Source organism: Passer domesticus, chromosome 6 (assembly GCF_036417665.1).
Source record: "Passer domesticus isolate bPasDom1 chromosome 6, bPasDom1.hap1, whole genome shotgun sequence".
Lineage (NCBI taxonomy): Eukaryota > Metazoa > Chordata > Aves > Passeriformes > Passeridae > Passer > Passer domesticus.
The window spans coordinates 26,046,584-26,072,326 of record NC_087479.1 but is presented as its reverse complement, the minus strand read 5'-3'; the positions used below and the strand labels follow the sequence as shown (position 1 = coordinate 26,072,326).

Genomic DNA, 25,743 nt, shown 5'->3' with positions numbered 1-25,743 from the left:
ATTTTATATAGTTGCAGTGGGGGTAAGCATTGTCTTTAACTTCATGACCTCTTACAAATCCATGGTAAATTTTTCTTCTTTTCAGGGTTTTTTAGATAGTAAGAACATGGTCTTAAGCAATCTACTAGATAAATTCATTGCAACAAAGTAGTTTGACACATTAAATATTATAGATAATTTAGTAAATTTTTGTTAGATTTTCACCTTTGGATTTTTAAACAATGAATGTTGTTAGCTTTGGTAAATCACAACAGCTTTGTTTTGGCAGTAGCTGCTGCAGACTCGTAAATCCAGGTTATTTTATCTAACAGTCTTTTGATTAAATTTATTCCTCTCCATCTAACTTAATTTTTTTATGTAATAAAGTTTTCAAGCCATGAAGGAAAGTAAATTCACTGTAAATCCAGACTTCTTTTGCTAGGAAAGAAATTCCATATACGTTTGCTTCATAGTTCCCATTTAATATCTATAACGTACCCTACTTTTGAACTGTGAGTTTTCTTTTCTCAGAAACAAACTCAGAAATTATGTTTTCCTCTACCGTCTACAGGCAGGTTCATGCCTAGACATAAGGAAAATGTATTTTTTAAACTTCTCTAATTGTCTCCTACCAATATCTGCTTGTAAGTGTTCTTACGCTGCACAGTATGTGTGCTGCAAATAAAGCAGTCAGGTTTTGACACCTTATGTTTGTTAAGTCTCTGTGATTCCTGGCTAACAGTGATCACACATCCAAAAACAGATTTTGCACAATTTATTGTTTTGCTCTGAGCCACATAATTTCAAACATACCTTATGTTTATTTTAAACTTTAAGGAAGCAGACATTATTGAAATATACCATGTTGGAACTGGAGACCATCGATTATTTTAGAACTTACTGATTGTGACATCTTTAAGGGATAATTTGATATCAGAATGAAGTCTTAAAAATTGCCTCTTTTCTAGATATGTGTATGTGTAGAAATAACAATGCTTAAGTAGGTAGGGATACATGTGGTGCAGTATTCAGCCACATTGGTCAGGAGGAGGGTGATTGAGTGATTGGTACTGAGGGAAATGAAAAGAGTCACAGAATCTAGCTGAACTATAACGGTGGATGCATTCAACTACTCAAAAATTTCACACTTTTACAGGATTTCAGTGAACATTTCTTGATACTTAAAATTTTGTTTTAAGGTTTTTGGCACACAGAAACGGTGGGTCTGTTTTCTACCTTTATCTTTCATATTATAAAAGATGTTCATTTGAAAATAGTTACAGCTGAGCTCTAATATAATTTTTTTCAATATCAGGATGTAGGTAGAATTATTCACATCACAAATCACCACTATTCTAAATGTGCTGGCATATCCTGAATAAAGGAAATAGCTGAATATAGCCCATACAGGGAAACCATAACCCATAGATTCATTAGCCAGTATTGGGAAACTGTAATCCATAAATTCATCATGAAAATCATTTAAATAATGACAACTGAATTACATCAGATGTGAACTTACTAAGAGTAGTAATGACTCTAAACAGTGAAATTCCTAGGTTATTGTGAAAATCTAATCTTGCAGAAAAACCATAAATTCATGACAGTAAAGACAACACCATGAAGTTATCTGCAAGGTGGTAATGTGGAGAACTAAGAACAAGACTGAAAAGTATATTGGGTTATGTGTGGGGGGAAAAAAAGCCAAACTATGATTGGTAGTTAGAAATTAACTGCTCAGTGTACTGAATTTGCATGAAATAAAGACAGCTTATGTTAAAGCTAGTTTATGTTCTTTCTATTAGTCTTAACTGGCACTAAGGTTTTACAGTTGTTCACGGAGTTGTTCAATTGCATGCAAACCTGAGATTTCACAACAGGAGATATCCAAACAAACTGATATATTTGTGACGTTTAGCTGGTATATAACAAAAGAAAAAATATGAAGGAAAGATGAAAAGGTGAAACGCCATATTGCTAAAAAATACACAGTGTTCGAGTAAAATGGCAGGCAGAAACCTACAGGATAACAATTATTACCTAGGAGAGAGAAATTTTCCTGATCTACAAAAATGTTGTGGAAAACAGTTCTAAAATAACTTTTAAAAAATATGTGGGTTTATATGTGCTATTTCAGTTAACATACACATGACATCATATAGCAAGTATGAAACGACTTTAGACATGAATTGCAGGCATGATTTGAGGTATAAGATTATTTCTTTCTGAGAAAGATGCAAAAGACTGAAATAATTTTCTGTGGAATACCCTTGGTATATGTTTACAAGGGGACAAATCCATTTAGTAAAATTCATATAGAAGATCAGGAAAACAGGTAACAGGAAGCATGTTTGTTAGGTGCTGTGGATGTGTGGCACTCATTGCCACTAACCCTGCAGTCAAGAGCAGACTGGAATTTTAAAATATGTAGGCATTTATATATGGTGACAGCATTCCCCTTTTAATTTCAGTTACAATATTTATGTAGAAGAGTGTATTTTACTTCACGTCAATTTAGATGTCAATTAGTAATTTAGGAAAAAAGGTCTTCTACATGCACATTATCTATGGTGCACAACAGGTCTTCTGGCTCTTTTTCCAGATATTTGTTGTTATTGATAATCAGATAAAAATTGTTGACCAAGCAGTCCTCTAAAGTTTGGTAGTAACAAGGACCCATACTGTCTTATATGTTTAACTAAATATACATTAAACCAATACAAAATTAGCCTTGTTCTGTTGTGGTTGAGTTTTTATAAAATCACATAATACTGCGTAGTGGAGCTCAAGAGCTTCTGCTAGCTGATCACTTCACACATTACACTTAGGTCTTCTCTGAAGAACCTGCTGCTTGCTTTCTTCAAACACAAAGTAGTAGATCTTGGAAAATGGTGGTTCTTACATAAATAACATTGGGCTCAGAATATGTGATGCACTGAAAATGGCTGGGGCCTAGAACAGAGCCTAGAGATTTTAGCAGTGTTATCCACTGTTGGAAGTCATCTAACTTGGAATGCCGAGCTCCACAGGCGCTCAAACCACTGTGTCCATTCTGTGTCTCTGGCCAGGACAGGATGCCTGCAGCAGGAGAGATACCTTGTACTCCACACCTATGTTTTGTCCTGCAGTACACCTGCAAAGATGCTGTGTACTGAAGAGGCAGTGTTGTTGTGCCTCTGTGTATGTATACAGGGATATATAGATGGCATTGTGGGTGCCAAAGAAACAAGCACAATGAAATTACTAGGCTTACCTCCAAGTTTCAAGGCTACATTTATGATTTGGGAGATTCCTTGTGGCTTTGCAGTTAGTTACCAAAACCAGTGGTAAACGACTGTAGAATCAACATCTGCATTCCGACACAGAGATGAGTGTAAGACTAAGAAAATCAAGTGGGTTTTGAGGAATAAAAAGGCTGAGGAAGTGGGCAGCAGAGAGAGGGATTGAACCTGGAAGCAGCACAGTTATTCACCTGAGTATTGCACTAATATACTCCAGATAATGGGGAGAGGGTGGTGGGAAAAATTGATTAAAGTCATTAAGCCAGAAAGCCTAATTTACCATAAATCTTATCAAGTTTGTGCTGCTCCTGATACAAACTTCACTCTAACTTGTTCTCTCTGGAGAAGGTTCATAGTTGGGTTTTGGGTTATTTTTTTTCATTTTGGGGTGGATTTTTTGAGCAATAAAAGTCTTTGTAAGATGGCTGCAGTGTCAGCATTTATCTTGAAACTCTTGGATATTAGTTTTGACTGCAGTCACCTTTCTGACAAGTGTTATTGCGACTGTGTTTTATATCCCTGTTCAGGATGATTTCTAATGATAATGCTCTGTCTACCTCACTGCTTCACACTAAATTATAGATGCCACTGTGACAGGACAAACTATATCCAAGTGCTAAACTCTACTCCCTTTGTGTGATGTCAGTGCCTCCACTACTTTGTGCCTAGAATTAAAATCAGGATAGGAAGATATGCAAAACATTTCTGCTTAAAAATAATGTTCTGTCAGTTATTAAACAAGTGATATTTCATTTAATCAGCTCAAGGGGATTATTTTAAATGAAAAGGCAGAGAGTATGATTTTATTAACACATTCCTGCCCTAGAGTCCTACTGTAATAATTCTTTACTTGACTAAATTAAAAAGTTATAATTCAGTCCTTTCACAACAAAGATTTGCTGAGAGTTAAATTTCATTAGTTTTTTTCTATTTTGAGTTGCAGATGGAATAAAGGGAGGGAAGGCAACATGTATCCAGAAAAGTAAATATTACATTATGAATGAAAACAAACCAAAATGCTAGTGAAGACTGTTATATTACCCAGTTTAAACTTGTTATTCAGATGCCTTCAGCATTAAAATCATAGGGTTTGTGCTATCTTTGTGCATATGTGCTTGCTAAAACAAAGGCTTTTATCAGGTAGCAAATTTTTTTCAGCCTTGAAAATATGCGCTGAGGCAGACTAAACCTACTAGTCTTATCAGCCTGAGAGTTATTACAACTGTTGTGCTGAATATGATATAAATAGTGCTCTATAAAGAATTTTGACCAACTGTTTTTAATTAATGAGTCAATGGAAAGTTATAAGGAGGATATACAAAAACCACTTGAATACACATATGTATATCTGGACTAGTACATACAAACGTGCATTCATACAATTCTGTTTGTAGGAGCAGATAAATAACAAGGGTATCTCTAGTGACTCTATAGTTAAGGCTCAGATTGGAAAGTGTACTTCAAATCTTATTTAAGGTAGGATAAAAAAATATTTCTGTGTATATGACAATGCACATAAGACTTTTTTCCTTTTTCTTCTTATACAGTTTTAAGAAAATAGGGTTCTATAATTATCCTTAAAATTTCAGAGTATGACATTGAATATTAAACCAACATAAGGAATTTTTAAATAATTTTTATGGTAAAAGTGTACATAATTTCAAAGTGCATCCTTGTAATATTCTGTAGGTTCAATTGTAATAAGATAATAAATGTGCTCACTTTCATCTTGCATATCTCAAATTCAAGACAGTTGACTAAATTCTGGTCTTGCTTATGGACCTAAATCTTAAGTAACTGAAATCTTAGGTGATATTCTGCATTTTTTCCCATGAAAACTGAAAGTAGAATTTAATCCCATTGGTATAAAAAGAAAGAGACTATTACTCCTGAAAAGGTTAAGAATGTTCTATCTGATATCAGATAGAAAAATTGTAAATAAATTGAAAATTGTAAAATAAATAAGAAAACAAATGATAAATCAGACAAGTGAAAACAAAGGGTAGGTAGCTAAATATTGTAAATAGACCAAGTTATTTATAGATTCCTTCTCAGAGGATTGCTTCATTTATCTTTGGTGAGAGAGTTTCTCATTGCAAGAGGTATTTCACTAAAAAATTAATTGTTTATTAAGAATTAATTAAACAGGTTAACATGGGACTATCTGATCAGGGAATATCAGTCTCAATACTTTGAACTTGCAGGTGCTGCAGTGGTTGTAGTTAAGACATTATATTGGAGCTTTCCTTCATTGCAAAGAGTTGTGTCAGGAAAATCTTTAATATAAAAATAAAAAGCAGTTCATGCATAAAGCATGACGCCCTGAAGCATATTAGATCTGTTTATCTCTCTGTTTAAAATGAACGGTACCTGGTATAGTTTACATAACAAGGCAGGGATCAGTTTGATAAAGCATTTATATCACCTGGGGAACACGCTGGCTCATTTCCTCAACACCTTTCTGCATGACTTGTTCTCCAGCAAGTAAAATAGCAAACAAAGTTTTAATAGGTCAAGAGCAGAGAACCTGCTTGTGTTATAGACATTTGCATTTGCCCTCTGACAAATAGCTCATATTTCAAGTCCAGGTCTCTGCAGCCAATCACTGAATGATAATAATTGATTATGTTTTTATGGACAAATCCTTAATTGCATTTAATCATTTGCAACCTTAAAGATTTTTTTTAAGACAAGTGAAAGCTCAGTGCTTGTGTGGTGTACATGAAATTACCTGGGGGAACCAAATAAAGGACTGAGATGGGCTCTTGCCCCCAGATGCAGTGACAAAGCTCTAGTGACCTCATTAGAAACAGGATTTTACCTCACAACATTAACATTTTTGGCAAATATGACGGTATAAATCTGTGAGTTAACATTTGAAAACACTTTTTTAAACAAATGAATTTCAATTTAGTTTGCAATTAAAATCTGTTGTTAGACTAACAGATTTTTTTTGTCACTCTTCCATTTTGTTTAATGTAATCCAGGATATGAGTCACATTTGCTTGTTGTTTCTATATGTGGAGCAAATACTGTAGCTGCTGTTTCTGTTATAGCACATCTGCTCTGCTGAAAACTGCAAAATGATAGATAAACACATGGTCAGGAAAAGAAATAGATGAATAACATTTTGTATTATTTTTTCAGTGAACAGTAATCATCACTAAATTTCTTTGCAGTTCAAAGGCTATTTTTGTTAAGCGGACATGGGGAGCTTCCATGCAAGCTATTGTAACTTTTTCATATTTTTATTTTAAGTACCCAAAAGTATGTTTTCACCCAACTGGCATTTTCAGAACTGCATGGTAAAAGCAATACTGTGTTCTTCAGCTGTTCCATAATGAAGGAAAAAATTGTTCAGTAAAGGGAAGAATTTTTTTTTTCCTTTTTCAGAAAGTTCAGCGGTAGAATACATCTTCCTTAGGGTATAATTAATAACAATTTGCAATGCTTTTATTCACAGATGCAATTCAGAGTATCTGTTCTCTGTGTATATAATTTACCAAAAAAAAAGCTGATATCACTTACAGGATATGTATCTATCATCTCAGTGGACATAAATCAATGATTGAGCCATAGGTAAATAGATTATACATGGCAATAGGAAGGGAAAAGAAGCGGAAAAGAGAATCCACAAAAATAATTTTGCAAAGCTTGTCTTATGTTTTTATCAGAAACTAAACAAAATAATCTGACAAGGATAGAAATCAAGTCATTTGGCAAACTCTTGCATTTCCTTTTATCAAATAATGTAATACAGCACATGACACTAAAAATAATAGTTTGTTGTCTAAGTACAAAATGGTAATACTATGGCTTTTGTTTGGACATATCCAGCCCAGCAGCTTTCATGGTAGTTTCTGCATTTTCCTGATGCCATTCAATCACATGAATGCATGAAGGCCCATGCACCATTCAGTCCTTCCCTCCCACAAACTGGACTTCCCTTCCAGGCACAGGGAGCCCAGGAGAGATGCTGAAATGTCAGCTCAGTAGTCCATACAGAAGCAATGCCCACGTCTTGTTTCTATACACTGTAGTGAAGTTGTGATGTACAAAGTCTGGGCACTGCTCACCTTTCACGTGCTTAGAAGGGTGTGTGTTTGGGCAGCTCTTGGCACACTGAGGTGCTCTAGAGGAATCCAGGATTCTGTACATAGATTGCATTTAGCTGGATGCTGATCCTGTACACGTTGGTTGTTGGGGTTTTTTTGCCGATTGCAGGAGTGTATGTGACTGCTGACTTCTAGTGGCTGGCCAGCAGATGACATCAATCCTGGAACTGCTGCCCCTGTCAGGGATTCTCCCATGGCTCAAGTGTCCAGGGATGTATGTGGCAGTGGACCAGAAAGACCTGGCCATCTCCTCTAACACTATCCTCTGCTAATCCATGGATATGTTTGAGGATTGTCAATGGGACTGGGAAATTTTACAAACAGGCTAAACTTAGGATGAAAACAGCAGAGTAAATTTGTGTGCAATGCATGCTGCAATTATGTGATACAAAGCACACAGGGGAAAAAATGTCAACAAATTACTTTGTTTCTCCTGCTCTTATGTCACTTAGGAGAATACAATATATTCCTCAAACACCTGCCCCAGTTGCCATTAGGGTTTCTGCCCTGATTAAGACTTTTGTTTTTTTGTAGTATTATTCTTGTATGACCTAAATTTTCTTGTGCTCAATCCAAAGATCTTTGGCACTATGGAAGCTTTGTGAAAAAAGGCCCATCATCATTCATACAACTCGGCATAAAGTTGTATCATGAAATATGTCTTTAAAGGAACTTTTTAAGACAGATTAGCTTATTATAATTACATTATTAGGAATCTATTTCTTTGCACTAGGTAGGGAGACTACACTGGCAAAGAAATATATAATGTGTGCCTCAAGTCATAACTCCTAAGTTCTTTTTAATGTCCTAAATAAGTGACCTAATTTTCTGAAATGGTGAGAACCAGTTTTTCTCTCACATGATTTCCATGACAGCTTCCAAATGCAATTTTAAAGCTGACTTGCAGGATCAGGTCCTGCTTTTGTCAAGTGAGGTGAATTAAGGAATTCACCTATGTATTCCTCTGAACCGCTCAGCTGTGAACTGTCAGAGTCAAATAAACTGGCCAAGATAGAATAGGAATTCTGCATTTAAAAAAAAAGAAAAAAAAAAAAACCACACACAAAAAAAACCCCACCCTGTGCCAGTGCAATTTAGATCAGCAGAATACAGTTTGCTGTATTAGAATTCAGTCATGAATCAGCCCCAGAAATACTGCTCTAACAGAGAAAAAACCACATACTGTTCATAACAATAAGTGGTTAGGGCTTCACTTTTACACTTCACTGAAAGAAATGGTCTTCTAATTAAACAATTGTTCACAGAAATCGCATTCCAAGAACTGAAGGAAAAGAAGTGGAAAACTCATGATTGTTCCTTTTTATATTTTAGTATTATGAACTGAAATATCATTTATCACAAAACTAGTTTTTCTTGAGTTCAGCCTGCTGTTTATAGTAAAAGAAATCTACATATTAACATAAAGGTGTGAATCCAGTTTTAACTTCCTCTGATGTCAAAAGGTCCTTTGTATTCAACTGATAAACCTTCTTAAATATCGAGCTCTCCCATCAGCCCGTTCCTTTGCTTCGATAGCTGGTTTATTGTACCTGCAGTTGTGCCATTGGACCCAGGGCTTCACAGCTCTCATGATCTACATGTGCGAATTCTTTTTAGTGCTTGACCACAAAACTTATTCAACAGCTGTGAAATCAAATCAAGCACAAAGCAAATGAAAATTTGGAGGATACATTTTATTTATCTGCACAGTTTTCAAGTTTATTTACCGGTTTTCCGGTTTGCTCAGCAGCTCTGTTCTGCGGGAATCCTGCTTGCTGTTAGCTTTTGTTACTACATCATATGGGCTGAATTTACTGGTGTTTTTTCTGGAGGGAAGAGAGACTATATATCAAGTGACTGCCATTCTCTGCATGAGGCTGTGCTGAGGTTATTCACTTAAAGCTTATGTCTACTGCCTTTCTGATATCATAGTTTTTCACCCTAGACTGTAGACAAACAGTTGATTTTTCTCCTCAGAATATTTTAGTGGTGTTTAACTGCTTGCTACTGTAAATAGTTCTTGTGTTGACTAACTGTTGCATTTAATTTTCACTTCTGTCAAACAAGAATTGCATTTTGGCACCCACATGTTGTAGTCTGGTATATTCCAACACTAGATGCATGTAGACTTCAGGAAGGAGCACTTACCTTTTTTAGGTTGCTCTGAGACAGGACATAAGAACAGTGATCAGATTTGGTATGTGGCTTGTCCTAAAAGTCTCAAGATAGAAGGTGAGAGAAAGCTCCACTTCTCTTGTAGTAACAGTCTGTCACAGTCTGTCACAGTTCTTCTTTAACACAGCACCTTACTCAGATGCTCATTCAAATCAGACCATTTAGGCAAGGTTAGGCTTCCTCTGGGAAGAGGAACCTGTATTTCCATACCCACAAAGGACTGTAGCTTCTCTGTGACTCCTCAAGTCTGGGATCCTCCCTTGAAGTCTGGGTCGAGGAGGTGAAAGCATTACCCCAGGAACATGAATGGTGCCAATGTTACAGGAGGAGTGAGGGATCATTGATGCAGCTAAAGCCCCCTAATTTTCCTTTATTTATACATGTCATATCTTCCCAAGTCACTTGTGCAGGTGTGTAGGGGTTGAGCAGCCATTTTGACATTGTGCTATACAAGTAAAAAGATCATTGTATTCAGGCTCTTTGTCACTTATAATGTTGTGGCACTTATGCCATAAATTCCTAACATGTGAAGTCTCTTTCAGGAGACCCTCATGAGCAATGTAGTCCAAGGATGTTTGTTGTAACTCTTCAATATTTCTGTAGGCATCAGTACACTCATCATGGGAGGCCCTATATAAATTAATCAGCAATATTGTTAATGTCAGTTTTCATGAACACATCTCGATGTTCTATAAATATCAGCTGATCTATTTGCATGACTCACTTACCTTCTAACAAGTCACTTTATGGTTGACGATTTTGCATCAAAAGTTAATCATTGTCTCACGGCTGCCAGTGTTCCATAAAGTGGACCTTCCTGGAGCACATTTAGGGAGTGCCGATGGATGTGACACTTAGAGTACTTGAGGTATAGCTAGCAAAGGGAAAACAAATAAGCATAGCTTACATGTTCAGCATTACCTTTAGCAGGCCTACAGAGACTTTGGTCTCTGTTTACACTAATCTTACGTTAGTGACTGTCATATTACATTAGCAAATTTAATCTTTGTTAATGTGATAGAAAGTTGCTAATACAATGAGACTCATTATATTAACAACTTTTGCATCATGTTAGCAAAAGCAAAATTTGCTAACAGAATGCAAAAATTGCCAATATGATGAGGTAATCATTATCATTATTCTAACATCTGATTATATTAAGCAGTTACTAACATTTTGTATATGAAGTCACTATTTGCACTGTGCTGGGATTTTCTAGGACAATCTGGAGTGCCTAAGTAGAAAAAAAAATATTTTTTACAAAATCTTTTGGAGATAAGAGTTTTCTTTTGTATTTTGATAAAAATGTTAATTAATCAAATTCACTCTGAAATTAAATTTTTTGACCTAGAAAACTCTTTTTCCATAGACCAGTAAACCATTTAATGATCTGTGTTGTGACTAAAGCAGTAAGAGAGTACAAAGAGACTGTTGGTCTTATATTACCTTTTGGCTTTGAAAATTAATTTCATATAACAAGTTATATTTTACAGTATCTAAGAATTTTTATAATATTTTATTAAAACATGTTAATTCACTGTTACAATTTTTATATTTTGTAGCAAAACATATATGTATTGTAGAATATATTTACATATAAGATTCATGGTCTTCCCCAATTACCTCATAATTGTTCATTAAAAATATACCAGGATTAAATTAAAATTCTTATAATAATATTTTTAATGTGCAGGGTATAATCTGCACACTTCAATATGTACTATGCACTATAATCTGCACACTCTGCAATATGTAATATGCTACATCTCTATTATTTCTTGGAAAGTCCTATAATTAGTATTCTCTACAAAGCCTTATACAAGCTATGTAATAACAATCTTTTATACTTCAAGATGATCTGTAGTGATTAAAGAAATCAATTTAAGCATAGATTCTTCATAAAGAAATCCTATAATGGCAGTGGGCAAGCTTTGCACACTGCTTTTTCCCAGGTAAGTAGTAGAGTGGGGAAAATGTAGAGAACACGTTGAATATATAAATGTATATGCAGCAAAGGCACACCTTAGGCCAGCTGGAGAATGGAAGAAATCATCTGAAGTTCTGAAGAAATCATCATAGATCCATAGAATAGGCTGGGTTGGAAGCGATCTTAAAAATAATCTAGTTATAATCCCACTGCCATGGACAGGGACACCTTTGACTACACCAAGTTGCTTATAGCCCTATCCAACTTGGCCTGAAACACTTTCAGCGTTGGGGCATCCACAACTTCTCTGGGCAACCTGTTCCTCACTATTCTCATAGTAAAGAATTTCTACCTCACATCTAATCTAAACTTACTGTCCAGTTTAGAGAGAACAACTTGAGGAGGAACCTGTCAAAGGCTTTACAGAAGTCCAGATAAATGACATCTGTAGCTCTTCCCATGTCCACTGACAGAGTTACGCCATCACAGATGGCCACAGGGCTGGTCAGGCAGGGCTTGCCCTGGGTGAAGCCATGCTGGCTGTCCCAAACCACCTCCCTGTCCTCCTTAGCACAGCTTCTAGAAAGCTGTTCCATGACCTTCCCAGGCACAAAGGTGAGGCTGACTGGACAGTAGTTGCCAGGGTCTACCCTTTATAGATGGGTTCAATATTTCCCTTTTTCCAGTCACCTGGGACTTCTCCTGACTGCCATGACTTTTCAAATCTCATCAAGAGAGGCTTGGTAACTATATCAGCCAATTTCCTCAGGACTGTGAAATGTGTCTCATTGTGTCTAATAGACCTACCTATGTTCAGGTTCATGGTCATGAAACTGATCTTTACTTACAGTGAGAGGAGCTTTGCTCTCCCAGTCTCCACCCTGCTGTTCATCCACTCAATAGGTGTGGGAAGTGAGGTTGCCCTTGAAGATGACGAAAACGATGTTGAGTACCTTAGCCTTCTCCTCATCTGTTCTTACTAGTTTTCCAGCATTCTTTATTGGGGGAGTTCATTTTCTGGTTAATGTACCTGTAGAAGCTTTACTAAGATGGTCACTGAATGTTAAGTACATTCGAGGACCTGTAATGACTTCAGCTGAAAGTACCTAAATTTCTCAATACTCAAAGAAGAGAAGCACTGGCAAGAGGTTCACCACAGTTCTCCTTAGCTTCAGAATTTACTGCAATCTTAATACAAATCAGCTTTATGTTACTGTTCATAATTTCTAGAGAAAGGCCATAAGAATGTTCCAATTCAAAGCCAGCAAATTAAGAAAAGAGAAGACCATGTCTGGAGGGACTCTTTTTTTTTTTTTTTCTATGCTACTGAATATTTAGAAACTACTGGAGAATTATAAACCGCGGGGAGTGGGGGATGAATAAACAAGAGAAGCATTTCCTGCTACAGATATTTAGATGGAAGAGGAATTTCATAGTAACACAGAAACTTATATAAGTGAATGTTGAGCATTTATCTAGCCCACTATCTTATCATTTAGAGTAGCTGGTACTAAATACTTCCAAATCACATGTAAAATCTTCAGGATGGTAACTGTCCCATATAAGTTGAATTAGAACACTTGATATCTCATGTAAATTTTATTGTGCGTAGTGTAGCATGGTTATTCTAGTTAGCCTCAGAGATAGCCTTCTTTTGAAATAGATATATCGATAGTTAGATAGATAATTGTATAGATTACATGTTGTGTGGTGAAAATTTTTTATTTCAATAATTTTGTGTTTATCAGCACAGAATGCGTTTTCCCTTCAATTTATTGAAAATATCCTGTTCTTATTCTATCTTTTATTTATCATTAATTATTTTATGAATCTCTTGTCACATTTATCTCAAATCTCTCAAAGCTACATATTTATAATCTCATTAATCTCTCTTCAGATGTCCTTCTACTTAAGATTTTCTGTTTCCATTATTCACTTTTTTAATAACAGATGACTAGAAATAAAAAAACCCACCAAATTTAAAGCCTGGTCCATAAAGTTAAATAATGGAAAAGTAATATTTTCTTTATAAATTTATTACTTTAAAATCATTTTTTATTGTCTTTTAACATCTCATTTAAGTCCTTAGCTATAACAGTCTCCATACAGAGCAGGTGTTTTCGCTGAGATATTTCCATTTCCTTTTATTGCCTTGTTAAAATTATTTAAAGCTCCTGAATATAGTTTCTGTTTCTTCAAAAGTGTGCAACATCTTGCCCTTGTTTGCCTGAAATTTCAACTGTTGCTCTGCTGTTCAGTTGTCTGCTCTGACTTCTATTTAGGTCCTTCTCATGTTCCTCCTAATCTTCTTTTGATGTAATAGCTGCATTTTTAAGTGTTTTGCCCACTGAAGTAAAACACACAGCAGATGGGAAGTCTGCAGATGCTTCCCACTGAATTATTTAGGTTACATACGATTTAGCATGAAGGGCTAAAATGTTGAAACTATCCCATAAGAAGAGAGATTAATAACCCAGGCAGACCAAAACCAGGTTCCTATGCCTCACTCTTTTCCAATACTGCATCTGAGGTAGAACACAGATAATTTCTGAGACAAGCTTTTATTTACTTATAAGGATACGGTGTCTTGTAAGTTAAATGGGAATGTCCTGACACCTGACAATAGAAGGGGGAAAAAAGGATATAAAAACTAGAAGTGAACTGAAAATGTAACCTGCTAGAAGTTGGTACCACAGAGGGAAATCAAGCATTTGTGTGAGCCATGACTCATGTACTGTTCCTTTGGGCTTAGTCTCAAAATGAAACATATCATCATGGAAGTACTTTAGGTACTTCCCTAAACACAAAGAAATACGCCAAGATGGATATATTTATATGTGAACATATAGTTAAGGGTCATATCCAGTTTCACTTAAAGTTTACCAATTATATATTATACATTTCTTTATAATTCCCTTTATATATCTTTATCTATGGGAAGGACTGCATGTGAATATGCTTTTCAAATTTCACATTGAAGTTATCTGCAGTGGTGGTCCTCAAGGACAGAATGGTTAGCTGGCACGGATGGGAGAAGAGTTGCTCGTTAGGGAAGGTTTGTTACATGGTAGCGTATAATTAAGGTAATGGTCACAGCTTATGTGACAGCAAACGCTCTGGCAGTTGTTTGATTGCTGTCTGGGTCAGGAGATCAGCGTTTTCTACAAGATGTATCCACATTAGTGTGTTAGTGGACAGGTTAGAAAGCAAATTACAGCTGCCTTTCTTAGGCATATTGCTGTCAAGGCTCATTGTTTTGGGTTCTTACTGTACATCAGCAATAACATAGCTTCTGAAGACTGCATGTGACAGGTTAGGCATTTTATCCTTTGAGTAAACAGTAATCATGGTGTGAAGAAAGTGGGACATTGGAGATTTTTCCCATTCTTTGAGATTTCCATTCTTCCTTTCTAGTTTGCTCCAAGGGCTCTTTGGGGATACATATATTAAGCCCTTTAAATAGTTCATAATAAATCTTTGTCTCGGGTTGATTCTGACAGTTTTTAAAAGACTCTTTTAAGAGACAATCCTCAATCATTTACTAATCCATGGGGTGATCTTCAAACTTGGAGAAAAAAGAAACAGTTCAAGCTCCAGGATTGTGAAAATACAATGTAGAAAAATTTTAACTCAGAGAAACTCAGAAAATACTGTACCGTGGAAATTTCACCAATCATACCATGTTTTGACAGTGCCTAAAAGCTCATTCTTCAATTTACTCAGTTTGCAAACACTGAAGGAAGAAAAATGGATTACCAAAAAAAAAGGAAGAACTATTTTTATTGATCACCTTATTCCTATTGTCATGGGTCTGGCCTTGTTTTGTTCAGTGCTTGAACTGAAGGGGCATTATGGGGAAAAAAAAAGTCATTGTTCCCATTGTTAAAAATACCAAAAAGTACCCCAGAATTCTGTCTGTTAAGTGTTTACTATTCAAGCCTTGTGATAAATATGCCAAAATATCTGCAGTGTGGGCTGATTTTTTAACATGCTGTTTCCTGTGTTATATGACAGGTTCTGATTATGTCTGTCAAAAACCTTCTAAATTCCACAATGCAAAATAAATAGATAAAGGCAGAAAATATAATAAAAGTAAGATGTCCAGTCCACTTGACATTTGTTTTTACTAAATAATTTGAATTAATAGTTTTCCAAGAATAATGCATGGCTGCAGCCCACGGAAAACTACCCCTAGGAGTTTTTTCTTCAGCAGACTCAAGTCTGTCATTTTTGGAGATACTTGTTCTCAACTCCTTTTGAATTTCAATGGCATAGCACTTGTCATTATTTTCAGCTTTTTTATAAATTCTGCATAAGCAAATAAATCTATAAGTGCTAACTTATCTGTGTAAGAACTCTCTTGGTGTACCTTAGGAATATTGTTGCCATATTCTAATTTAATATGCTGTCCTGAGGAGAAACTACTGTAACAGGAACAAGGCAGCTGTACTAGTAAGGGACAAAGCTATATAGAAACCTGGGCAGTTGGGTCTCTCACCCATTCTTCAGCCAGGAACGTGAGTGTTGGAGGTGAGGGCTGCTTCTGAGAGCGCTACCAGGTGATCAGCACGTCCCAACAGCATCAGCTACCCACTGTCCCAGCTGTGCCAGCAAATCCCTCAGAAGCTGCAGGATTAGCAGCCTGTCTGATTCATCTTATCCTGGACCGGGTCATGGAGTGTCAATGTGACAGATGAGAAGGGACAATTGCATAGAGAGTCTTGTAATGATAGAAATGTTAACGGCATTCTGAAATACAGTTGGATGCACAGTGCTGAGGATATAAGCATTTCCATGTTTAAGTAATAGTTATATTTATGGGATTTTTTACGTGGTAATTGTTTGGCAAAGTATGAGAGAGGCTATATTACTTCATTTTTTCCATTATTCTTTATATGGAAAATTACAGTGTTAATTAAACCTGGTTTTGACAGGGATAAGTGGATTCTGAGTATCTGAAAATACGTTTTCTTACATTTTGTGTAAGAAAAAGTGTTATTTGACTATATTCTGAAATGTATTATTCTGAAGCCATGACATGGTGCTTAGCACCATGCCTATTGCCACTGACTGTCCAGTGATGAAGTTATCTGTAAACAAAACATTAAACTTATGACAATTCTTCTAGCCATTTATATATATTTTCCCTTGACAACATATGGTGTGTAAATCCAACTTGCATGAGTTCGTATCATTGAACCATTCTAAATTAGCTAAAAAATTGTTTTATAAAGAAAATTATTTCTTGCCTTTCATGCTTCAAAATATTTATAGAGTACTTATTTGCATTTGACAAACCAATATGCATTAAGAAAAAAATTAAACTTGGAAAGTAGAACAGTTTGATAGAGCCAACATGATAGAAATCCAAAGAGAATGGAAACCTCTTTGCAGTATTAAGTAGTTGTTCACTGTTAGCAAAGATGAGCCCAGATACTTGCCATGTTTGAAAAATGTGGGAGGTCAAATGCTGCCACCATCATAGCACCCTTTTTTTTTCCTTTTTCAGTATGTGAACAGAAAATGGTGGCCCCCTCTGTTTATTGCTGCTGAGCCAGTAACTGTTCACCATTAGCAGATCAGTCTGTGTTTGCACATGTGCACTTGCCTGGTTTAAACATATGCCCAGTAGCTACGTACTTCTCTAGACAGGTTATTCAACAAGGTTACACAATTTGTGCAAAGTGATTTTTTTTGTCAGGATTCTATATGCATTGATGTAACAATCCAGTAGACACTAGCAACCAGTAACTGCCCCTTGGTTAGGCTGCATGGAAGATTCATGTATATAAAATAGTGTATTAAAGTAAACTTACAAAAGCAAAGAGCAATCATTGCAAATGTAATTTTTTTCTTCCTCTTTGGGATTCTAATTTTAAAAGCATTAAAGAAGACAGCTGCTCATGCTGTGATATGCGCTAAACAGCCTGAAGGATGGAAAAAAATATATTTGTAGCTCATAATAAGTATTGACCTTTCTGATATACAGTGTTCTCTGTGTTAGCTATTCTGTTCTATCAACAGTGAAGATTGAACATGACTTTTTAATAGAAAACATGGGGTTTCAAGCTGCTTTCACAAAGGTGTTTATGTATTGTTATTTTGTATTGTAGTACAAAGACTAAGTCCTGATGCCCTTTGTCTGACATCATGTTTGTCATTAAAAAGCTCCACTGTTACTGACTGTTTCATATGAGGAATTGGCTCATAACCATTTTATAGTCGTGATAAAAGCATTGCTCCACTAGATCCAGAACACAGGTATTGAAAATAGAATCCCCCAAATATCCCAGCAGCACAAAAGGTATTTTCTGAAGAAATAGATTCCTCAAGTGGCTATATTTTCAGAGAATTCCACTAAGACTTCAAACACTCACTTTTTGTATTCATACTGTTGTTCCTTGGCATACTCAGGCTGCTGCATAATGGCTTTTGCTGGATGTCATGTGCTCCCAAAGAGTATCTTTATGATGCTCCTTTTTTTCTCTTGAACTTTCCTACTGCTTAGTTGCTTAGTACAGACACATCCACTAGTAGCAGCTTGACTGTGGCACTTGTGTATGTTTCCCTAGAGTGGGATCATCCAAACATCGACTTTGCAGCGTGAGGTAACTCAGCTGCTCTCCTTTCCCTCAGGGAAAAGCCTCACCAAAAAGCACCTCCCATTTGGCATATGAAAATCTGGAAAGCAACCTCTTTATTGTGCTTTTTAAGCCCAAGCAGGCTGGCAATGTTAAGCAACATCAGAAGGGACTTTTTAATGTTTCTTGGAGGTGTTTTTATGCCATGTGCTGGGAAGGAACTTTAGTGGGCCATTATTGGCAGCTCTAAACCACAGTTATTTTCACAGCTACGCTCTGTAGTGTCAGTTAATGATTCACAAGTTACTAGGCAAGAGCAGAAAACTAGCAAGAAAGAAAAAATACCCTCAGTTTTCTAGTGCAGGAAAGAGGGGGAGCAACATCAGCATTTAATGGCAGTTTTGTGCTGAAACAAAATGCTTAAAAGTGTTTATAAGAAGCTTCTCAGCAAGGATAATGATCATTTAAGTTGTGGAAACCAGCCACATCTCAAACAAGATTAAACATCTAGTCCTCTATTTCTCACAGGACCATAAAGTCCTTGGGAAATTCAGCGAAGTTTTTACCTTCAAAACTAGTCAGTGTCTTTTTTTTCTTTTCCTTTTTTGTTTTCTCATTTCTCAGTTTCTTTTATCCATAAACATTCCTTAATATAGGAGAGATGTACTCTTGTTTATGATACTACACTCTCCTAATATCAGGACCTCTCCCATCCATTGGGTGTGTTGTGTTTCAAACTTTATTAGAATTGCTGCAAAGTGAGTAAACAGTAAGGAAATGCTATCACTGTGCTAATTTTCTTTGGGACTTTCACTGCACCTTGGAAATGTAAGAGTGTTGCTGACCTCATATGAAACCTCATATGAAACCAGGTCAGGTCAGATTATTTATTCTATTGTTTAAAACAAATTAACCTTACATGTAAAAATGTAGAGAGAAGTCTGAACTTCATACACAGGATGGTTTAAGTACCACTCACTCACAAGACTATAACAGCTCTTCAAGAGTTGTTCTGGTCTATTGGATGAGTATGGGTACATTTGTGAGTGTTTAGATAATGGATTGAAGCCCAGTAGACTGTAACATTTTCAAACACTTTTCAGCGTTAAGGTTTCCTATGATGATTAGCTCCATTAATAACAAATCTTTATCATGTTGTTTTCTTACAAAGAAAAAAGCCCGGTGTCTTTCACAGATCACTGATATACCAAAATTTGTTGTAAAATCTGTCTTTCAATGTCATAGTGTAACAAAAATGTTACTCATAGATTCATCCTGGCAATTTTATTTATAGCTCTGTCCTGGCTCTTAATTCATTCTTTATTTTACCAGATATGTAAAGAGTTCTGTGGGATAAAGTTTACATGGGAAGCAAATTGCAGATGTTGGGAATTAATAGCCTGATAAGACATTTCTAGACTGGAAGGAAAAGAAATAGAAGGAGGTGCACAAAAAGGAAAGCTTTGAGGCATTAAATAAAGTATTACTTGACCCTGTTCTGGGCTGCATCCAAAGCAGCATGGCCAGTAGAGCCAGTAGAGGACTCCCTCCCTCTACTCCACTCCCGTGAGACCCCACCTGCAGGGCTGCATCCAGCTCTGGGGTCCCAGCACAGGAAGGACATGTACCTACTTGGGAGACAGTCCAGGCAGTCCAAGATGATTAGAGGGATGGAACACCTCTCATACTAGGAAAGGCTGAGAGAATTAAATTGTTCACTCTGACAAAGAGAAGGCTCTGGGGACAACTTAGAGCAGCCTTCCAGTAGCTAGAGAGCTACAAGAAAGCTGGAGAGGGAGTTTTTACAAGGGCATGTAGGGACAGGACAAGGGGGTGTGGTAATAAACTGAAGAAGATTTGGTTTAGATTAGATATGAGGAAAAATTCTTTACTATGAGAAAGGTGGACACTATATTTGCCCAAGTTGTGTACACCCCATCCCTGGGAAGTGTTCCAGGTCATGTTGGATGGGCTCTGAGCAACCTGGCTGGTGGAAGGTATTCCTGCCCATGGAGGGGGGTAGGAATTAGACAGTCTTTAAGGTCCATTCTGACCCAAACTATTCTGTGGTTCTGTGATTATTAGTCCAATAAGGGTAGTTCAGATTACTTTGGTTCTGCAAGGTTAATAGAACATTCAAAAATGTCTCATAATACTAAATGCCTGCCTCTGAGTTTTTACTTCAGTTTCTCCTCCATAAGTCAGTACCTCGGAATAGCTGAATTAAAAAGCAAACAGTGAAAGCTCATTGTATGTAATACTACAGGATAACTTTCCAAAGCATGGCTTATTTCTCTGCAGATCCAGCCCTTTTTATGCCCAAACTATAGTATGCAAGTAGATCAGATATTAAACATGTTCTCTCACTTCCTTGGCTGTTGTATTCACTGCTGCTTCACTGAGTTGTGTTTTGCTTGAATGCATGGACTTGTATCACATTTAAAAAATGTAGATATATCTAAATTAGTCTCTTGTTCTCCCAGTTTCAAACAAACATCTAAATTTAACAGTGTACACCGTTACATGTGGCCTATAGGCCAGCAATTACAGTGATTATAAAAATATTGATATCTCTAGGTGTAAATATATATAGCATATTCTTTAAAAATTGTGAGGGAAATGAAACAAATATATTACATGTAATGCTTCAATATCAAATTGTTTGCAAAAAATTAAGGATTTTGCATAAGACAATCTAGGCCATACCATCAGTTTTTGGATCTGGAAAATTTGGAGAGATAAGAGTAGGGAAAAAATCCAACTGATAAACCATTAAAAGATCTGACTTTCAACAGAAGTCTGATAGCATTTAAAGTTTATATGCCTTTGAATTTCTAATAGGCCTATAGGTCATGTAAAGTGTATTGTCTTAATCTTGGAGGTAGGGTGATCAAAAAGAACAGTTTATTATCTTGTCTGAAAACATTACCTAGATATAAATTCTTTATAAGAAGTCATCTTTCTTTCATTTTTTTGAAAGAGCTGTCCTGAATCTTCCCCTTTTGAGTGATGGCTTATCCAGCTTCCAGTATTATTCCCCCTATATAAAGGAAGGAATGGAACTAAGTCACCTAAAATCTGGTCCAATTCTTGACTTCTTCAGTTTTACAGAAAATCACAAGACAGAAATTTTATGAGTTTTACCCAGTCACCTAAAAGTACCGTGAATTTCAGATCCAAATCTGGTTATTCAGCATTTCAAGTTCCTGTTTATAACTGGGACAGCTTACAGCAAAAATGTAATTCCTCCTTTTAGAAACAGAATTGCTTTGGAAGGATGAATGAGCCTCTGCCACCCAAAATGTTAAATAAGTAGTTCATATAGTCCTTGACTTTTCAGGATGCCAAGTACACTGGTGAGACCGAGAGAGCACCTATAGATCTGCTAGTTCTGTGCTCTTTAGTTGGTCTCCAGGCAGGCTCCCAATGTCCATAAGTAGGCCACAGTGGTTCATCCAAGTAGTCCAGAAATCTTCAGCAGTTTCCTAGAAAAAATTTTAGCTTCCACTACTTGCCCATGTTCAGCCTGTGATCAGCCTGAACCCACTTCACTTAAAACCATTCATCTGCACAATTGCTAAGTATAGTAACTTGCACTTATTGGAAATAAATTGTCTTAACTTGTAGATTTTGCCTCTTATTTTTTGGGTTAGTAGTTGTGAAAATCTATCTTTTAGTTTATAAAATGATCAAATTTGATCTGTAAGATAGTGAGAGAGAATGATCTTGGCAAATAGTGATTTTTTGTGAGTCACTTTTCTGATTAAAGGCAGTTCAGTACTCAAGGTTAATTTTTTTTTGTCTTTTAATGCCTGGTTACATACAATAAACTGCACAGAAGAAAGAGAAACATTTAAAAGCTGCACCCAGCCCAACTGCAAATGATAGATTTATATTACCTATATATTTATCTGAATATAATGATTCTCAGTTCCCTATGCAAAGGTTTATAAGACTTTAGGAAAATGTGAGAAGAGGTTGGCAAATGTAGAAGACAACAGGCAAAGAGCTCCCTTTTTCTGACTGTTTTGCATGTTCTCTTTTTTTGTTTCTCTTTTAAGAGCAGGCTGTATAGTTGGTATTTGAGAATGTCTTTTTAAAAATGTATGGACATATGTTTTCAAGGAAGTGAAATGAAAGCCAGGTGAAACCTTCCTAAAATGCTACAAAATCCAGAAAATCCTTTATGTTAAAACATAAGGGTTTTTTTTTTTTCCACCAATCTCAAATTCCTTGGTTGGTTTTTGGTTTTCCCTCTATAACTTCCTTTCTTCCTAAGAATGAGAAGCCTATTTTTTCTCTGTTTGGCATGCAAAAATGCATTTTTCTCCTCTCAATTATTTTTAATGCTTGTCAAGAGAAAAGCCCAGAAGTTGGTGAACATTATGCAGCCTACTGTAGCAGCTTTTTGTTATTTAAGACATAAATCAAATGTGGAACTTCTTTTTTTCCTGGGGGACAAATTGTTTATCTAAATTTGAATGTGCTTGTGAATCACTCATAGGGACAGTACTTGTGCTATTGCTCTGTAGGAGCAATTATTTGCATTGGTTTACATTGTTTTGCTCCATAGCATTAAAGTAGTCAGACTGCACACACAGAGGTATACAGCACCTCTGCAGAACCCTGCAGGATGAGAGCCATGGACCTCAGTCCTCCAGACAGTGATGGACATGTTTATGTGCCATCAGAAGACTCAGAAGAATTCTTCCAGCTTGTCTGGGGCCAAGATCATTCCCAAAGCAAAGCCCATTGGGAGATCAGAGATACAGGGTTTGTACACAAAGAAATGCTTAGAATAGTTCACAGAATCACAAAATATTCTGAATTGGAAGGGACCCACAAGGATCATCAAGTCCAACTCCTTAGTGAATGGCCCATACACAGATCAAACCCACAACCTTGGCATTACTAGCATGGTGCTCTGACCAACAGAGCTAATCTCAGTAAGTTAAGAAGACAACAAAACAGTTTTGTGAATTGGCTGCTCTTTCATATCTTCCCGTTTGCCTCTGTGGCTCTTACTTGAGCTTTTTAACATTTGTGACACTTCTGTATGGGTACAGTAGATTGCAGCTTCATTCACTTTGAAATGGAAAATGCGTTCCTTGTGTCTAGAAATCTCATCCTGCATTATCAGCTTTGGGAGCAGAAAGAGACGACGTTTATTCCTTTAGTAGTATCTGCTGAAGATGTTTAAGGGCACACAAAGGCAAGTGCTTTCCCAACAGAGTACACAATTACCTGCTTTGCAAAGACAACCCAGACTTATTTTTTCTACTTCTAAGTCTGACAGTGTAAAATACTTTAATTCACATGCAGTAAGCATTGACTTTTATCACATAATTAACATTCTAAACTCACAGTTTCAGAAGTTTATAACTCAACAGTACATTTAAACTCAGTAAATTCAAGCCAGAAGCTTATTTTTCAGTGTAAAAAGATGCCTTTTGTTTCTACAGTATAAGCCAAGTGGACCTTGTTTATATCAGGCTTGGTAAAGGTTTTAGATTATTTTTTTTTTAAAAATCAAAAATTAATTTCTAGAGTTTCATTCTGATATTCCTCAGATTGCAAGTCTGCTTTGTCATACTTGAAAAAAAAATTTGAAAGGTGTTTAAAACCATCTCCTGAGAACTCATAATGGACCATATTCCAAATATTCCTGTGCACTTCTCACTGACATCGATGGAGCTGTTCTGTGCACATCCTGTTTTTAAAATCCTGCATGCATAATCACCATCAGCATTGTTATAGTACCTACTGTGGGTGGGTGCAACTCTGAATGCAGATTTGCAGTATCAGCCCTAATGGTTCTCTCTTGAGAGAAATTCATGTTGTTCATAAGCTGTTCTGGACTTTTAGGTAACCAATCCCATCTCACACATACACTCTCAGATACTTTTTGTTAAAAAAATCAAACACTTTAGAATACATATTTGTATGACGCTGTTCCAGTCTGTTGGATAAAATATGTGCACTTTATAATATTCACTTAGAGATGTATAGGTTTATACATAGTATAATAACAGCAAAATTATGTTAATCTTATGATATATGATTAAATGAGCCTAAAAAATGTCAATGCCAAGTACACATTATGGTATGTCAGTTGTTATCCTTTCTTTCATTTAACTGTGTATGAAAGAGAAATTTTAATTTCCATTTTTTGGGAATGTTGCATATGTATTACAGCCTGATCCTTTTTTGAGCATAAGATGTCGTGTGTTTAATTCTGTATGTTTAGGTAATTACCATTAGAACACAGGAGGACATATTGTACTTACTGCCTGTACTAGAGTATAATGTGCTGGACTGCAACAGCTACACTTGTTAAGCTGATTTTAGCATTTTTTCACACAGCAGGAAGCACCCATGCTGTGGCTTCTTAATGTACTCTTTAACTACTGCACCGTACTGTACAATAAAAATAATAATTAATTATGGTCCTCACCTTACCAGTACTGCTGCTATCTGGGTGATTTTGGCTGCTGTTTCAGGGTTTCACTGTCCCACACCCTGAAAAATACCTTTCCCTTCAGAGTTTTATTTCTTATGTGATATTGCTGAACAGAGCTGAATTTTTTGAGGACAGGTTTGTTGCATGGATTGTGATGGCTTCACATTTGTTCAGCTCTCCAAGGACCTGCACCAATAAATGTGAAAGAGACAACAGCAGAATGGCATACTTTCCCATTTCCACCAGGATGAAAAAAAATACTCTAAATTAAGTCTAACCTTAAATGTATAATCTGTCCTTGGGAGAAAAAAAAAAGGCTATAGCATCTTCAAGCTCTTGGCATCCCTTACGAGAAAAAATTGGTTCTAAGGGTCTCTGATCTTGTGTTTTAGTAAAATAGAACTGCACGGCTGACTGACAGTTCTGATCTAAAGCATTTACGTTTAAGTTTTGATCTCTCTGCTTTTGATTAAAACTAATGAGCTCATTTAATTCAAAATGGGAATCTCTGATAAGAGAAATAAGGTTGATGTGATTGGATTAGAGGGGCAAATTAAACTCTTAGAGCAGAAGTTTGTGCTTATACAGTGTATTAAAAAGCTGTTGGCGTATTATGGTGTGTTAGATGATGAGAAAAATTTCATAGTAATTCATATTTAATCAGAAGAAATGAAAGTACTAAATATAACATGGCTCTGCTTTTCCCTCGAGTGATAAAGAGCTGTACATTTAAAATGACATCAAATTCATGCTCTCTAAAACAAAAAATCTTAAGAGACACACTAAAGAAAGGGGCACTGTTGTCAGTTATCACAACAGAGCTGAAATGTCACAAACACAAGACAAGCTGACCACATTAAATCAAGGACAACTCAATATAATCCTTTACTCACAAACAAGTTTTTGCACTTCTGTTGACTGTATAACAAATGCATTTTAAATACTGATACACTTTCTACTAGTAGTTTGTATGGTTCTCCTAAACAATAGAAGTACAATTTCAAAGTATTTCTTTTGTTCCTTGTTAATTCCTCACTGAAATTGAAATTTATTTTATCTCAAATAATGCCTGTTTATTGTAAACTGCTCCAGAATTTTCCCCTTAACAGTATTTTGGTCATAAGTTGATTATCAGGGCTAAAAAATAGGAATCATCAGGAAGATTGTATAAAGAATTACCTCAGTGCTGATGCTATTTTATCATGGTTTACACTGAGAGTCTTAA

General features: G+C 36.1%; 1 protein-coding gene across 11 annotated transcripts in view; it reads left to right on the top strand.

The window, feature by feature from the left end:
* NPAS3 (neuronal PAS domain protein 3) overlaps positions 1 to 25,743 on the top strand; it is a 591,061-nt gene that overhangs the window by 509,652 nt on the left and 55,666 nt on the right. The window lies entirely within an intron of this gene.